Source organism: Callorhinus ursinus, unplaced genomic scaffold (assembly GCF_003265705.2).
Source record: "Callorhinus ursinus isolate GAN/ISIS: 27379988/994484 unplaced genomic scaffold, GSC_fseal_2.0 scaffold23, whole genome shotgun sequence".
Classification (NCBI taxonomy): Eukaryota; Metazoa; Chordata; class Mammalia; order Carnivora; family Otariidae; genus Callorhinus; species Callorhinus ursinus.
In genome coordinates this window covers 1,594,988-1,613,132 of record NW_027397085.1, presented here as the reverse complement: position 1 = coordinate 1,613,132, position 18,145 = coordinate 1,594,988, and the positions used below count along the sequence as shown (strand labels likewise).

Here is an 18,145-nt window from a genome sequence, read left to right as displayed (position 1 = left end):
CTTTACAGAAGCCCTAGCTGGTCCCAGAGGGGTCAAAGGAACCTCGCCAGAGCCAGTGATGGCCAAGCCGAGGTCTGACAAGCAGGAGTTGGCCGGACTAAGAGGACCAGCAAATAGCCTGCCAGGCAGAGGCACCAGCAAAATGGGATGCCCTGGAAGCAAGAAGAATATAGTAAGTCCACCCAAGAAAGGGGTTAATGACCACCGGCGTATTCCCGGGGCTGAGAGGAAAACTGGCAAGACACGAAGCTATAAAGGGAAGGAATCACAAAAGGCCTTGCCGCCATTTTAGGAGGGTTTGGACTTTACCTTAAGGCCACTGGCAAGCCTATGAAGGGTCTCACAGAGGAGAGCAGCACGGTCCAGGAGCACCACAGAAAAGATGGTATTAGAAGGAGGTAATGACAGTCCAACTCAGCTACCCCAAATGCCACGTGCCTGCTCTGCGTGAAGAGAGAAGGCTCTAGGTCTGGGGCCCCTCTGGCACTCCAGGGAACCACTGCTTCCCCATTACTGGCTCCTCCAGCACTGGGCAATTCCCCACAGGCAGACACCCCACTGGGACCGGAGCCTGCCTGTCCCAACACACCCTCCAGAAGGTCGAGGAGTGCCTGGTGTCACTGTGGCTCTCAAAGTGTGGTCCCCAGAGCAGCAGCATCAGCAATTGGAAATGTGTTAGAAATACAAATTCTCAGCCCACCCCAGATCTAGCAACTCAGAATCTCTGAGGGTGGAGCCCAGCCATGTGTGTTATTAAAAGCCCTCCAGGTGACCCAGATGCTCCCTAAAGGCAGTAAGCACTAAATGGGGGCAGTGCCAGGAGCGGGGGTGGGGGAGAGTACAGGGTAGGGAAGAGCTGGCCTAGCCTACTCCCTATGACATCCATTTTTGTTTACAAGAAAATGCACGACCTTGTTGATGCTCCGAATCCCTCCTAGCCCTGCAGCCGGACGGGTAGAGAGCCCAGGGACCACCGCTGCAGGAGGATTTCATTTCCCCAAGAAATGCCACATCCCCTTCTGCAGGCTCAATTGCTTCGGGGCAGGCAAAGGGAACTCCAGCTTCAGGAAAGTGGACGCACACTTCCCTTTCTTATTCATTTATTCATTCATTCATTTTTATTTTTTTTAAGATTTTTTATTTTTAAGTAATGTCTGCACCCAACATGAGGCTCAAACTCACGACCCCAAGATCAAGAGTCGCACGCACTTCCAACTGGGCCAGCCGGGCACCCCTCATTCATTCATTTTTAAATATGGAATGCTTCACAAATTTGTCTGTCATCCTTGCGCCAGGGTCGGGCCAATCTCTGCATCGTGCCAATTCTAGTGTGTGAGCCGCCGAAGCGAGCACACATTTCTCCTCTCAGACAATGCCTCTCCTCCCACCTAGATATAAAATCTGACCACTCGAGAAAAGAAACGGGCCATCCAGAAAGCTCCGTGTGGTTTTATGAGAGGGTCAAGTTTCTTCCTGGAGTGTGGAGCACCCTCTGTGGTTACAGAGATGCCAAGGCCCAGGAGCATCAAGTAATTCGGGGTTGAGAATAGCTCAATTCAGCTGCCTCTCTCTTTGAATATCTATCTTCTCTCTCTAAGAAAGAAGAGATTGCCCCTCCCCCCCAACAAAAAAGTATATTTCTGTAAGGAGCTGGCAAATCCTCACATTCTTATGTTTCTTGCTTTTCTTTACAAAAGGGGAAAAATGGAGTCCAAAACATAAAAACAGTATTCGGATCATGGTGATACACTGCATGCCCCAACCACACTCAGCTTCCAGAGTCTGCCCCTCTTGGCCACGCCACAGCGAGGATGACTAAGCTACAGGATCTCCTAGCAGGTCAAGCAAACACATGTGGACCAGGGGCACAAGCAATGCTCCAGAAATCCCTAGCGCCTTCCCTAGACTGCACCTTAAGCCCGCACACCCCAGCTCTCCAGCCTCTTCACCTGCTCTGGGCATGTGGTGCCCACACCTTCTAAAGGTCTCTTACACATCCCACGTGGCCTCTCCACCCTGCACTGCACACCTCACTACCCACAAGAAAGGTAACGACTGTTCTGCGATCTCCCCTACCAGACTGTCAGCTCCCTGAGGGGCTCAATAAGCTTGTGTTGAATAAATGACTGAACACACAGACATACAGACTCACCTAGAATAAGAATAATCAGGCCTCGATTCATCCCCTTACCTTCTCTAGCCCAAACAGGTAAAATGACTTGCCCAAGGTCACAGAGCAAGCTCATGGTCACACCACAGGAGGCAGTATAGACGGTTCTCAATGCTTTCCAACATTCACAGACTGTGTGTTCCCACCTTTCCTGGGTACCAGGAAACCAGTACCCCTTGAAGACAAAAGTATTTGATCTGTAATAGAATGGATTCATTTTCTGTGTGTTTTATCTCAAGACCTTGCCCAAGAGCATGAAGGAACATCTTGTGAATCTTGCAATTAGGGACACTAAGCCCAATCTAAAGACAGAGCAGGGACTCTGAGGGTAGCAGGGGCAAGAAATGGCCATCAGTGAGGGTGTGGGTTGGTCTTCCTAAAAGTTTCCAGAGTTCTGGTCCCTGGGATGTACTTCTGTATCACTTCTCTTATCAGTTCAGGCTTACTCAGCCAGCAGGGGCAAACGTAATCTCCTAACCCATCATCATACTATTCTAAAAACACACTGTACCACTCAAACAAGCTTTGGCTGTGGTAATAGGATGTCCAAGTTCAGAGTTCAGCCACCAGCTATAAACTATTCTTTGCAAATGAGGGAGAGGAAGCAGGCACTAATGCACACTTTCTAGGTGGCATGGGGTCTCAGAAGAGTCAAGCCCTTCTCAAAATGGACTGGGAAAAAGCCTCTACATAGACGAAGGTCTCTCCCACTGGCCAAGTTCACCTGTTAAGCAGATACAGAAACTGAATCATTTCCCAAGCTTTTCTCTCAAAACTAAACAGACTTTTTAAAAAGAGCAAAATAATCCCAACTACATTTACGATGTTTAATCTTAATTTTCTTATATAAATCGCCTGGCTTTTCATTACAACTGGTCAAGTATATGTGAAATATGCCACACACATCGTGAAGACTCTCTGAGTCCCTATAACACAGCATGCGTATGCGCACACACACAGTGAACAAGAACCAGTTCTGCCCAGTGCCCTCCCAGCTCGCCCTGGCTCCTGGTGAGCTGCCCCACATACCTGCTGTCTCTAGCTATCCCCTGCGGCACTGCTCTCCTTGTCCAGGACCCACACTTCACCCCATCAAGTCAGAGTCCACTATCTTCATACCCTGATCTTAGCTAACCGCTTTTGAGAAGCATTTTACGAAATTATTCCTGTGAATGTATAAATAAGAAATGTATTCTCTGTCTTATAGATGTTTACATGTTGAAGAAGAGGTTTAGAGTTTTTCACCCAAATTTCTCTAATGATAGAATTTTAGGCACAACAGTTAAGTGAATTCACCTTATTTTTTAATTTTTAATAGATCAGTTTGTGACTCCCACTCAGCAGTTCCTGAGGACTTCGATGCTGTCATACATAATTTGAGACATAGCAGGAATCTTCTTCATCTCATGACCATCGTTAACACCACCCCTACAGGGATCTCCCTGCCAGATATTACAGGTGTACCAGTCAAGAAATCACTAATCATAAAGGTTCAAATAACCACAGATCTCTGGCATAAAGCCTGCTTCTACTGTAGCTTCTGATGGAAATGTGTCAGAATCACCAGGGAAGAAGCCCTTTCTCCACCCCTCCAATACCAACCAACACACAAGCCATTTCCTACTATATCTGCTTCCTAAACTGACTTGGTATCTGGGGTGGGGCTGAGATGGACCCTGCATTTGTAGAGAGGAAGGTCAATGTTGATATAAGGGTATGGAAAGCCCAACTCCTCAATCTGTCAGTTCATCTGGATCAGAACCAAACTGGTCTGTGGAGGATGAGGGGCCCTTCCTCATCCATTTCTAGTCAGCATTCTACTTAGAAAGGGGACACTCATTATCCCCAGCTGTCTGTCTAAACCAAAGTGGGAGAGGGTGTGGGAAAAGTCAGCTGCAGGACATTCCTTAGACTTCTCCATAGAGGTCCAAAGCTTAGAGCCCAGTATTTCCAAGAATGCCCAAAAGCACTTAATAGTCAGTGTCTATAAAACCTTCCTAAAAATAACAGCTTCACAGAACTGATGTCTTACATTGTTGAAAAAGGACTCTGATTTGGTCCCATCCAAGATAAGAGCCTCTCTGTAAGAATGAAAGCATGTGTCAAGATAAAAATTAAAGTGATTCCATGGGGACAGAAACCAGTACCCAAGAGGCCAAGAAAAGAACATGTAAGGGCGTCCCTCAGACATGGTCAACACTGTAGGTTCAGATAGATGGGTTTCTAAATCAATGTTTCTCTACATTGGTGTTTCTAGAACCTGTCGGACCATAAGAACTACCTAGAAGCTTTGTTTAAAAAAATACAGATCCCCAGAACCCTCTCCAGTCTTATAAAGTCAAAACCTCAGAGGAGGGGTCTGTGCCTAAACTACATTAGAAGCAGGCTTCGTGCCAGAGGGAGAGGCAGACTCCCCACCAAGCAGGGAGCCCGATGTGGGGCTCCATCCCAGGACCCTGGGATCATGACCTGAGCCGAAGGCAGACGCTTAACCAACTGAGCCACCCAGGGACCCCTAGTTAGAGCCTTCTTTATCTAGTTAAAATTATGAAGTATAGGGGCACTGAGTGGCTCAGTCTGTTAAGCAGCTGACTCTTGGTTCCTGCTCAGGTCATGATCTCATGGGTGGTGAGATCAAGTCCTGTCAAGGGCTCCACACTCAGCAGGGAGTCTGCTTGAAGATTCTCTCCCTTTGCCCCTGTCCCAATGTGTGGGCACACATGGGCATGGACACGTGCGTGCTTGCTTTCTCTCGTGCTCTCTCTTGGATAAATAAATAAGTCTTTAAAAAATAAATGAAATTAAATTATGGAGTACAGTCACCATTGTATTGAGGAAATCAATTTAACTAAAACTTAGCAAAAAAAACCCTGCCATTTAGGTTTATCATATCCCACCTAAAAAGACCCTCTAGAACCTCCCTGCCCTAAGGACTAAAGGTTAACACTACACAGCTGCTCCTGGTGGTCATTACAGACCCTAATGGAAGTGACAAGGCTGAGGGCCCTCAGTCTCATCCCAACAGAGACCAGCCCTAAATGGCAGGCAACCATTCCAAAGTCAGACTCCACAGGTGCCTCCTGGTTGTCAGACTTTACAGGTTTCAGCCTCCAGCTGACTAGTTCATAGTCTTATTCATGTCCCAGCTTTGTGTAAGGCTGGCTACTCAAAGTGTTTTCCACAGAACCACCAGCCTCAGTGTGGCAGGAAACTTGTAGAAATACAGAATCCCAGGCCTACTGAAGCAGAATCTGCATTGTAACAAGATCCAGGTAATTCTTGTGCACACTGAAGTTTGAGTGTGCCAATGTGAGACTTTTACGCCCACCTGTGGAACACCCAGGTCATCAGCTTACCCACAAATGCTCCAGACTCTCAGAGGCCTTCTTCCCTCACACTCTTGTCAGTCTTGGTTAGTTCTGGGACCAAATTACCATCAGGAGGGTACAAAACTAGCTGATAATTCAAAGCCCAACTTTTACAGAGTTAGAAAAAGGCAATAGGTACTGATAATCTCCTACATTCTCACCTCGCTCTTATATTCCTTAGAAGGCTGAAATACGGACCCCATGACCATAAATCAATAGAGACAATCCAAAGTCAAACAATACCATGGAACGCTGGCTCTCTTGGTTCCAACACAGTGTTAATGAGGGCAAGGTCACAAGTATGATTAGCTTCCTTTGTTCGTTGGCACAGACTCCAACCCTCAACTCTCTGGCTGCCTACAAAGGCTGACACACCCCTGGTTACTAAGAGGACTCGGAAGAATGACAAGGGGAGGCTTAACAGCGCGGCACCAGTAAGTAACTCAAAGAACTTCCATGACTGATGAGCAGAATGTGTCGAGGAACACAACACGCAGCCTGAGGGATGGCTGACATGACAGATGACCAGGTCAGAATTCAAAATTATCTGGACATTTTGACGGGAAGTCCCATGGTCAAAATTTTTTAAAAAACTCACACACACATATAAGCAAGAGGAAATCTAACCTGGCGCTTCTCATTTTAAAATGTTTTAAAAACATGCCAGTTGTGTTGACTAAAGTAGCTGCCAAGAAAGCTCACGTCGTCTTAGGGTCCATGAGTCCAGTTTCCGGACCAAGGGAAGCAGCGGTCCATCTGCAACAAAGCTCATCAGACTATCCTCACCAGTCCCCCAGCCACCTGTCCACACAGGTGAATACACAGCCTGTCACACTTTTTCATCACCACCACCACTTGGGTTCTTATAATTAAGTGTGGCCTCTTTCCCTGGCTACAGCTCTTTTAGGCTTCGGGTTATAGTTAAAAACATTCCACATATCGGCTTAGCTCCCTTTGATGCTGCCCTTTCTTTACTAATAGAGAAAAAAATAGACCTCAGCACAAACTGGAAAAAACACATACGCAGACCAGACAACCTAAGCACACTCATTTACCGAAAGGATTCAGATCAAAAAGACCTACGGTCACCTGTTTAAGCCAGTGCACTATGCTACACAGAACAGCATAAATCCATGCAGAATTAGTAATTAGGTTGGCAAATGATGAGCTCCCAATACAGAAGAACCTTGAAAGGACTACTACAAAAATGAGCAAATGACAGAGTATAAGTATCTGTTTAGACATACTTCTCTATGTAGGATCATCTAGACAGCCATTTAAAAAATTGGATGGGATTTTAGACTGTTTTTAAAGTTGTGACCCATGTTTTTCTTAAGTCTATATTGAATACACAAGTAGTAGTCATTTATGAAGACAAAAAGACTGCTTACTGGTAAGTTTGCAGTTCCCAGACTATCCAATCCATTATTTTTAATTTCAGAAAATTTGGTCTCTATGGGCAACAGAAAAAAGAAAGTTTTAAAATCTTAAGAGGTTAATTTGCTCTGAATAAGTGTATGCCATGCACCACTTACCTAAGCATTAAATGAAGCTACTGTCCACACAGTTACAACCATCCTTAAACAACTGGCTAACTGCCTGAAAACTGGAAAACAACATGTGAAATTCAGCCCAACTGCAGCCTGCCCCAGGAGAAAGGAAGCTTGAACTCCAGGTGCCCTTGACAACACAGCTCAGTGTGGAAAGAAAGAAAATGCTGAACAATAGAATCAGTAGAGGAAAAAGAGCCCCTCTAATTTTCCAGGCATGTGGAGAGGTTGCTGCTAAAGGGATTTTTAAGATCTCACTGCTGGTTTGGGTTCTAATGAACAGTGAAACAATTTTTACCAAGAAAGAAACCTAACATATCAGTATAGTACATATTTAAATGAGTACTTAACAGATTTAATTCAAGAGTTCTTACCAATCAGAAAGACATTTATACGCTTAGCTATAAAAGTGAAATACCTCTCAAATCACATTCACATGTTTATGAAAACATAGAAAATATAGGGTAAGGAGTGGGTTCTTGCCTATAGTTCAGAGGAAGCTGCCCCACTCTGGCTGTGGGTCACAGCTCCCAATCCTGGTTGTATTTCCAGCCTCCCATTATGAGCAACTATGTTTACAACAAATAGGAATTGCAATTCTCTTTTAAAGCAGAAACCTGCTTTATAATGGATGCACCACAGATTTAAGGAGATGTACAGTGTTGTGGCCAAAACCGTTTGCACACACACACACAAACCCACCAATTGTTTTGCTCTGATTTTAAAAGTAACATGCTATTTACAGAAAATCTGAAAAATAGGAAAATAAAGAAAATAACTAGTCACTTGAAATCACACTAGCCCAACATGAAGAGTTAAAAGTTTAGTCTCCATCCTTCCAGTCTGTCTATGGCTACCAGCTTTCCCCTTCAACGGCAACCCAGTTAAGCAAGCAAGGGTGAGGGGAGGTGTCCCTGCTGGTTCCACAGCCTGACAATGGCCCGTAACCCCCTCTGGTCTTACCCTAGATCCACAGCAGTAAGGGCACTCACACTGTGCACAAATCAGATAGCATGCCTGCAATTTAACAAGCATTCACTGGGGTCTATTTTGCACACTTTTAATTATTCCACGAATGAATGAAATTCAAATTAACAGCAAGAGCCCTCGAGGGCCATACGGTAACTTCATAAAAAAAGGCAGATAAGCCTCTTTTTCGTGGACATGAAAACATAAGTTAATTTTCCCAGTACACGTTCTCAAGGCACCTACAGATTCGGAGCCTCCGTCCTGTCTTGTAGATGGCTGCCTTCTCACCGCATCCTCACACAGAGGTCTCTCTAAGGGGAGAAAATTAGTGTTGGGAGAAAGGGTGTAGGGGAGCAATTGGTAATAGAGACCTGGGAACCACAAACATGTGTGCAGCTCCTGTCCAGCCATCCAGGGATCCCTGCAAGTCTGTGCACTTGTAGGATGAGAGATATTCAGCCCACACCAGAATATCCTTAGTTCCACAAACAGGGAGTGCTTTATTTATGTATTTGTTTGTTTATTTATTTATTTTCATTTGAGACAGAGATACAGAGAGAGAGCAGAGAGCATGAGCAGGGGGAGAGGCAGAGGGAGAGGGAGAAGCAGGCTCCCCGCTGAGCCAGGAGCCCAACATGGGGCTCGATCCCAGGACCCTGGGATCATGACCTGAGCCGAAGGCAGACGCTCAACCGACTGAGCCACCCAGGCGCCCTGCCCTGGGAGTGCTTTTTTTTAAAGGCCCCATATTTACCGTTATAACATCCTAGCTTCATACACTAGCCTGGGCTGCAAATCCCCAATGTATTACCCTGAAGTGGCCAAAAGCCAGGAAACCTGGTGACACCTCGTGAACTACTCTCTGTCCATACAGAAGACACAAGAACAGCTTTTATCGCTAATGTCACCTTGAGGTGTTACACATTATTTGCTATGGACCCGCTGAAACCCTCAACATTCTTCATTCAAATACCATAACTGACTACAGAATTCGGTAGAAACCATGTGCAGAGCTTAAAAGCTAGTTAGGCTGCACTGTCCTAAATGGAACCTCAAAAATTCACCCAACACCTCAGAAGTCTTACTTAATTTTGACTAAAATATTTTTTAAATAGTCTCCAAAACACCACTTAATCAACAAATGTGGGATTAAATCCAAATCAGAACAAACCCACAGGAGGAAAAGTCAAAATACAGTGAGGTTCTCCTTTCTTACCCGGCAAGTCTCAAAGTCATAGTTGGGTACTTGCTCTTGACCTAGCTGAAGGTATTACAGTTTAACTAAGAAAACATGCAGGTAACATACCTCTTTAACTGTACTTGGTATTTTATAGATGCACACAAAACTACTTTACTTCCTCAGCAAGTAAAGGTCATCTTAAATTTTCTGAAATACAACACACACCTGTACAATAGCCAGTTCGAGCTGCTATAACAAAATACCATAGACTGGGTGACTTAAACAGCATTTCTTTCTCACTGTTCTAGAGGTTTTGAGTCCAAGATCAAGGCACTGTCAGGTTTGGTTGCTGGTGAGAATCCTCTTCCAGGTTTGCAGATGGCAGCCTTCTCTCTGCGGCGGGCTCTGGTCTCCCTTTCTCATCTCCTAAGGACACTAATCCCATCATGGGAACTCCACCCTCACGACCTCATCCAAACCTAATCACCTCCCAAACCCCACCTCCAGGTACTTGCGCACTGGGGATCAGAGTTTCCACGGATGAATTTTGGGGTGCGTGCGTGTGTGTGTGTGTGTGTGTGTGTTGGGGGGTGGTAATCAATTTCATCAGTTATATATCCTAGCTATTAAATATGTTCAGAGCCCTTCTACATATATTCCTCTCAATGATGTCAGGTCAAAATAATATAAACAGATCCACCATATCTGTAAAATAATACCAGTAAGAGACTGGTCATTTAAGGCCAAGGTCAGGGGCTTGACTATCCCCAGTTAGGCCTGTTGAAGGGATAAAAGGGGAAAATTCAGTTACAAGGACACCAATTAACTCTTACCCTGAGCACTATTTAGTAAATCTCAACCAACCAGGCAACCACTTGCCACTACTATAAAAATAACTCCCTCTTTCATCTCTAGCTCCAGACCTTTGTTCCTGCCTGTGTCTCTAGCTCTCTGCTGGGCTTCTCTCCCTGGAAGGCTCACAGTGCAGTCCGGGATTCAACTGAGCTCATTAGTCCTCACCGTCTTCTCAAACTGAGGATCCCCACAGCTGCTTACCTCAGCGAATGGTGCTATGACTGGTCACCCTGGACTCTGTCTCACTAAGTGCCCACACCCAAAAGATGACCAAGGAAGTGTGACCAGTCTCTCCTGGCCTCCCCCTTTCTCTCCCCTTCTCCTTCTCCAAGTCCCTCACGGATTCCTGCACTAGCCTCCCAACTCACTTTCTGTCCCCATTTTGGTCTCCTTGTCACCCAGCCCACGTCACGGCCACCAAGTTCTTTCTAAAGCACAATAAAGCAAGTCAATTACCTGCTGCAAATTCTCCATCATTTAGCCAGTTTTGGAGATGAGGTTCAGCTTCTTCAGCTCAGCACCCAACCCCAGCACCCTCAGGGCCTTCCCTACACAACCTTGCCTCCAGTCCACACAACTATCAGAGCCCTGACTGCCTTACACCTTTGCAAGCCTCCTAGATTCCAAACATGCAATTATTATTGCATAATGTATGTTATTTTAAAAGTGATGAAAAAGAAAACCTAGAAGGTACATGAGGAGCCAAGTATCCACCTTTCTTTATGCCTTATACAGCGTGAGAGCGAGAAGTGTTTCAAGTGCCACACCAGATTCTTCCCTGGACACATCTGGGTTTTATAAGCTGATGATCAAAACTGACCTTTAATTCCTTCTTTGCCTTTCTAAGGCTGAGAAATCTCACCTCTGAGGGAAAAAAAAAAAACTGTCTTCATGGCATGTGGCTGCTGGTTCTACTCACCCACTACGCAAACTGGACACAGCCTTTTATAAAGCATGGGGAAAAGAAGAGCCCCCTCTTTCTCCCTATCCCTACAGAGAACCCACAGGACTGGCAGCCCCTGTCACCACCCGCGGTCAGATCACTCCCTCGGAGCAGGCAGGCTTGTGGGAGGGAAGCACACCCAGCCAGCACTCTGCTCTCCCAGCACAAGCTCTTCTAAAGCAAAAAAAGGAGCTTCCTGGGTTTATGGAGGTCCTTCGCACAGTTTGCTTCGCCAACTAGAATGTGTACTCTGTGAGAGAAGAGGCCTGCTCTTGGTTCTTGCTGTGTTACCAGAGGCCAGAGCAGAGCCTAGCCCATGGGACAGGGTTCATAGGTATTTGCTGAATGACAGAATAAAAAAAAGGACGAATGAGCAAAGAGGCAGTCCTCCGCAATTATAAGAGCCATATACAGCATAATTCCCCTGCTCAAGAAATAGTGTTTGGCTAAGAATGCCTTTTGTTCACTTTGTGTTAGGTACCACCTTAATAAAAACTGGGCAGTGTATCATTAACCCCAAAGTATACTTTAAAGTTGCTTTTCGGAAAAAATTCTGGAGATTAGATATTTACTTATTGCTTGTATCTTTCCAAGAGCAGTAAGCATTGAGTAAAATGTTGCCTTTAGGATTCCCCAAGAGGCATGCACTTTGTCCAACCACTAAAGTTCTTTTGTTCCCCCCACCCCAAACAAAATTTGGATATTTACTTTCATGGGACTGGAAACCTGAGAACCTGCCATCACAGGGTCAGTGAGGCCTGGAATTGCAAGCCACACCTGCGCTGTTGCCCTCGGAGCCACATGGAGCCTGTACTACACGCTCCCTAGAACTGGAGTCCCAGAGAAGGCTGACCAGAATGGGCCAAAAGGATGCAGCATGTAAGTTCTAGAAAGATCAAGTATTTCTGTCTGTGGGCTGCCAGAGGCAGGGGGACAGCCTCAACTCAGGGTCTGCCTCAAGCAACCACAGCTCACTTTCAATCAGGTATGCATTCCGACTCTTTGAATGGCACTGCTTTTTCCAGGGCATTTGAAATATTTGACAACCAACATTAACATTTTCTGAGCACTCAGCACGAGACACCACCCCAAGTCCTATACAAAAGTAATCCTAGTTAATCTTCAAGGTTAGTCTTTGACTTGAACTCTTACTGCCACCGAGTTACAGACACAGAAACCAAGGCTGAGAGAAATTAAATAACTTGTCCAAAGTTCAGATAGTAAGTGGCACCTCTGGGAACTCAACAGCACCAATTTGGGTCTCCTATATTTTCGCTTCCTATTTTGTCAATTCTTTGCAATAAAGAAGTTGAGAATCTGTACACAATGTTCATTAAAAAGGACTTCGTACTTTTCTGTATGTTGTTTTTCTGTCTTCCGCTATGGAATTTTCCTTCCTGCCCTGTCCACTATATGCAGTGAAATCTCTTTTAATTCATCAGTCCACACATCTTTGTAGGCAGGTGCCATCAATTGTGAGCCCATCTGCATGGATGAACAGTATACATTCCTTTTTCCAGAAGGCACTGCTTTGCTCTCATCTACAAAGACCCTTTTTCCTTCCTAAAGACAAATGACTGGTTCATGTACCATGATTCGAATTACATTTGAGAATGTTCATCTGCAGAGTAATTATTCTTCCTAATTGGACTGCTCTAAAGACAAATGATTCTCCCTCCCCACCCCTATCATCTCCTGCAACATACCATGTCTTCTTTCCTGGCCTAAAATGTTTGCTGCACCCTTTGCAAACCACAACCAGAGACACTACCTGCTCTATGTGTGACCACTTAGAAAAAATATTATTATACCATAATAGCAGTATTACTTCAAACCCCTCAACTATTTCATCAGCATCAGATTTCTGACACATATTAATAATAAACCTGTCACAGTATGACAGCAAAAAGAAATGAGGATCTTGAATTTTATTTTTTTCCTCTATCTTTAAAACATTTAATCTTCCCACTATCATGTGTTCCTTATCTCTTAAATTGTAAATGAAGTCGGTTTTTAAAAAAGACCAGGAGAAAAGAATCAGAAACACCCAGGAAAGGGCAACGCCAAAGAAATTAGCACCGATCCTCGCTTAAACCTGTTGGGGGTGGAGCTCTCAAGCGAGTGAGTGTAGGAAAAGCAAAGGGCCCATGATAAACGTTCCTTCGAACTTGGTTACTCAGGTTTAACTCTCTGGGACGAGACTCTAACCGCTCCCCTCCCCTTCGCACTCACCCCTCTTCTCCCTCTGGCTCAAACACACACTGGTCTACTGGGGCTACTTTGCGATTTCAAACAGAAGTTGTACTTTTACATGTGGGTCAAGGATGGCAACCTACAAGTACGCACACAACCACGGAGAGAAAACGGGAAATACAGGAAATGGCCCGGGGGCGGGGGGGGGGGGGAAAAGAGGGGGGGGGGGGACAAGACTTTGTCTTTACTCTCATTTACTCGCATTTGCAACAGCTCACGGACTCTCCTGAAACTCAGGACCCTCCTGGATTAAGAGAAAAGTTGAACGGGATGGAAGAAAATCCTTTTGCTTTTCTCAGCTCAAAGAACACTAGACCGCTGAATGGAAGGGAAAACAGGGGGTGGGGGGAAACTTTGTGCCTAAAAACACCCAGAAACACAAACAGAGTCTTCCCCAGTCCTTTACCCCAGCCCATGGGCTCAACCATCCATCCCAGATGTGGTCTTCCCCACTCCACGCCCACCTCCTCCAGCCCGCACCCCAAATCACTGAGCTGCCCACAAAAATGCAGCCCAGATTTGAAAAGCAGCTGACGTCTGTGGCCGGCGTGACCCAACGCCACACACCAGGCCCCAAGGGTGCGACCACCGGGCGGCCCCCAAGGCGCGGTACCAAGCGCGCGGAGCTCGGCGCCGGGCTGCGCCCAAAACCGCGCGCCGCGGTGCCCGCGGGAACCACCGGTCGGAGCCCGCCAGCGGCGGCGGGAGAGCTCGGCTCGCGCTGGCTTCCCAGCAAATTGCCGTTCCAGGCACAATTTTTCCACTTCTGCTGCCGGCGGCTGCGGTGGTGAGAGGAGAGGCAGCCGCTCCCTCCCATTCCCAGCATCCGACACCCGTCCCGGTGCCGGGGACGGTCCTCTTCCCTCCCCGTGGGCTCCGGGGGCGCGGGAGCCAGGTTCCCGCGCCAGCCGCCGCGCACGCAGCCCGGGCTCCGCCGGCCGCGACGGTTCCGCCGGCGCCCGGGCAGGGTGCCCCCCACCGGGGCCGCCCGCCCCACCTGGCCGGGGCTGCAGGCTCTCCCTCCCGCAGCGCGCGCGGGGCCCGGCGACTCCAACTCACCCGGCCCCGGCTCCGCGTCTCTGGCTCCGAGCTCGCAGCCTTACCCCCGCCGGGGCTTTCCGCTACGCCTCCTCGCAGCTCGCAGCTCGCCGCTCCGGGAAGGAGGAGGAGGTGGCGAGAGGAGGGGGCGAGGGAGGGGAGAGGAGAGGGTCCCCGGGTGGGGGGAGGAGACGAGACGAGAGCGCCGACCTCGGCGGCCGCCGGCAGGGCTAGCAAGGAGGGAGGAGGGAGAGGGGCGGGGGCAGAGAAAGAAAGAGGCCGCCGAGCCTCCCTGCCCAGGACCCGGCCCCGCGTCGCTGCCCAGTCACCATCGCCGCCCCCGTCCCGCTCCCGGGCCGGGCGTTCAGGGGGAGGGGTCGGGGCCCGGGGCTCTCCCGGCGCCTCGCGCGGGGCGGGGCGGGGCGGCCGGGGGCGAGACGGGGGCGGTGGCGGGACGACGAGGCCCGGCCTCCGGAGGGGAGTGTCCTGCGGGGCCCGGGAGGCTGTTGGCGAAAGGGGATCCCCGGGAGGAGGGGCGAAGGCCCCGGGGCCTGGGAGCGGGTCACTGCGCCCGCCCGGCGGCGGCGGCGGCGGCGCCTCCTGGAATCCTGCAGGAGGACCCCCGGGCCGCTCCGGGGAACCTTCGGGGGGCAGTTTCGGGAAAGTGTCTCAGGAGCGCCGAGAATGCTCACGGCCCAGGCAGGGAGCGGCGAAGTTGGAGTCGGGGGTGATAGGCCGGACTCCTGCCGCGGAGCGCGGGCCCTGGAGCGCCCGAAGCAGTTCCCCAGGCCCGGGCCAGAGCGGGAGAACGTGCCGCGATCCCCGGGAATCCTAAGCGGGAGGGTGGGTTGGGGCTGCCTGGACCCCCATCCTCACCTCCCTCTCACGGAGAGGAGGTTCCAGACGTAAGTTTCTTTGCCCTGTGATTCTCTAGGTGGGAAAACTGCAAGCAGTCACCGAGAATATTCAGAAACACTTGGGGTTTTGAAACATCCTCCTCTGTCCAAAATACGGTTTCAGGATGAATTCCTAAGGCACTTTAGCCGACACTCTGAAAAGGCACACCCTTCTTGTCTTTTCTTCCTGTCAGACCTGCTCCTGTCCCCAGCTTCTCTGCCTCTTGTCTGGGATACCTTTTTCCACCAGTTCCCTGAACACAGACCCTACCACTCGATTCCCGGCCTCTTCCATTGCCATAGCCACTCCCATTGATTCTTCACTTTAAGGTCTTTCCAGTTGTCCCGTCCTTTCCAAGTCCAGTGCCACCTTCCTGGTTCTCGCTGTTTGGGGACTTAATGGTTTCAGGGCTCTCTCCCCCATTCCTGGCACAGGCATCCATCTGCACATGCGAGGGTAATGGTTCTAGAACCCGGCTCGGGCAGGCCACTTCCTGTTCTAAAAGCTCTGGGAGGCACTTTACCACAGAAAATTCTGAATTTAAAACTCTGTTCAAAACCACCCACTTACCCACTCCTCAGAGCCTCCCCTGCCAGCCAGGACTCCTCCCCTCCTCCCAGAAGCTTCCATACTGTATCCACTTGGGAGTTGCTGATGCTCTTTTGCCAGAACTGAAATGCTCTCTTTTATCTTCTCCCACAGCCAAATCCTACTTACATCTTCATTGAAAAGAAGCTTGTAGTACAACGTTTCTTCTATAAAAGGATGTATGTGTTCTTCCCATTTTGTGAAATCATACACTAGAAATAACAAGGCTTATGGGGGAAATAGGGTTAGCAACAAAGGATTCCAAATCTTTTTTTTTTTTTTTAAGATTTATTTATTTATTTTAGAGAGAGAGAGTACTCTGCACTAGTGGGGGAGAGGCAGAGGAGGAGACTCTCAAGGAGAATCGCAAGCAGACTCCCCGCTGATCTTGGAGCCAGACCTGGGGCTCAGTTTCACCACCCTGAGATCATGACCTCAGCCAAAACCACCAGTCACACCCTCAACCGATTGAGCCACCCAGGTGCCCCCAAACGACTCCAAATCTATGTAACATTGCAACTAAAACACTAACAAAAACAGTAACCATTCCAAAAAACATACTAGCAGAGTTTATAAGCCATGTTAAATTCCTAATAAATATTACAGTAAATATAAATACAGGACTTTTACCTTTAAGAAAGGATGGCGGTCACTGATGAAGGGACTGGAAGGAGAGTTGTTGGAGGCTGTTGAGTTCGGAAGATAAGCACAAAATGTACAAGAGGTGAATTCTCTCCTCACAATAAACCCTTCCAAGTTAGAACCCATGGCCAAACGAATCCAAGAGAAAGAACATAGGGTGAATGGGCATCAGGCACAGCACTGTGTATTCTCCACAAGAAGCAGGCTGCTGTGTTTTGCTTGGAACTGCTGTTACTTGGTGGTGAAAATACTAAAGTGCTTGGGACAGTTGCTTGTGAACAAACAAAACCACCCGATTTTATGAATACCCTTTCCCTATACAGTGAGTTCATTTGTGTTAGCTATATTCTCATTACAGAAACAGGCCAGTAATAGAATAAGCTGTACTTAATTCTAAGCTTAGAAAGTAGACTGTACTTCATTCCACACATGGATTGGGCACTTACTATATGCCAGGAACTGTTTCGGGCACTGCAGATGCATCAGTGAATAAAAAGGAGCACAAAAATGTCCACCCTTGTGGACCATAGGTACCTGAACTTGGCATCACAGGATGGTATTACATATTTCTTATGGATGTGATTTAAATTAGTGCCTCATCTGATGCCTTATGTTGCTGTGTCTTTCAGAACATCTGACGTGTAAAGCAGTTTACACCCATTTTATGCCTTGTGTTATTGAATTCACAGGAGAATCACCTGAGAAATCTAAAACTAAGGTTTTCTCAGAACGGTTTGTTGCTATTTGGGCTAAAATTAAAGCAAGTTCCTCAGATAGGATCATTTGGATCTGAAGAGTAGGAAAACTACACTTGATAGGAAGCAAAAAATTAAGGACGGGAAGGGGAGGGAGAATAGAGAAAGAGAGAGATGCTAAAAGGTGTAGTTCAAGAAGAAAGTACTTCTAAGCTTTCTGGAAATGTAGCTAGAGAAAGAATAATAACAGGAACTTTGGGATACTGTGAATGCTGCTTCTTTCATGTGTTTCAGCCAAATGTTCAAGAAACAATGTGGGATGAGTGAGGATGAAATTATAAGAAATTAAAGGGTACTTGAAGAGTTTGGTCAAATGACAGGAGGCCTTGGAAGAAAATATGAGCCACTAGATAGGTCACAAGGTAAAATTACAGTGGTGCCCGGCTACAGTGTTGTGATTCTGAATTTACTTGCCTGTGCAAATCACTCATTTCTCTGAACATTATACCCCACCTAGTATAACTTGCATCAGCAGGGCTAGATATTTTTCATGGGCGAACGCTGTGTATCCTATTCTGAGTGTGAATCTGCTTGGAATGCAAATAAAATATGCATTTACAAGAGACACATTTGATATATTTTCATGATTGTCAGCATACTGAATATAGATTAACTTTAAATTTGCCTGTTCATCTTCATAAAAACTACCCTCTCAAATGCACCCCCCCTCCTTCTTAGAGATTGATATTTCCTAAACTGTGATCATAGAATTCCAGGGCTAGACACACATTTAGAAATCAATGTCTTTTGAAGATCACATTAAAAATGAAATGACTTAAGTGGAGAATTTCTTCAAGGAAACCAGCAAAATTGCACTGCACCAACTTGAGGTCCTGGGAAAAATCAGTCTCTTAAAAATTATCATTCTGCCTTTTTATCCATGAATCTAATCATACAAAGAAGTCATCTGAAACTCCAAGAATCCACTTTCCTTGAC

The 18,145-nt window shown here is 47.2% G+C and overlaps 1 protein-coding gene and 1 non-coding gene across 13 annotated transcripts in view; both read right to left on the bottom strand.

The window, feature by feature from the left end:
* LHFPL2 (LHFPL tetraspan subfamily member 2) overlaps positions 1 to 14,740 on the bottom strand; it is a 154,587-nt gene extending 139,847 nt beyond the window's left edge. For 11 of the 12 annotated variants that reach the window (XR_012382013.1, XR_012382012.1, XM_073905287.1 and 8 more), the window contains exon 1: positions 14,348 to 14,740. The gene's annotated coding sequence lies outside the window, so the exon portion shown is untranslated. Of the gene's footprint in view, positions 1 to 2,191; positions 2,366 to 14,347 lie in introns of those variants that run through there. The other variant, XM_073905288.1, reaches the window with a different exon arrangement.
* Positions 1,250 to 1,353, bottom strand: LOC112839725 (U6 spliceosomal RNA). The gene has a single exon (XR_003212278.1). It is a non-coding gene; the product is annotated as a U6 spliceosomal RNA (small nuclear RNA).
* Positions 14,741 to 18,145: the final 3,405 nt, after the last annotated feature.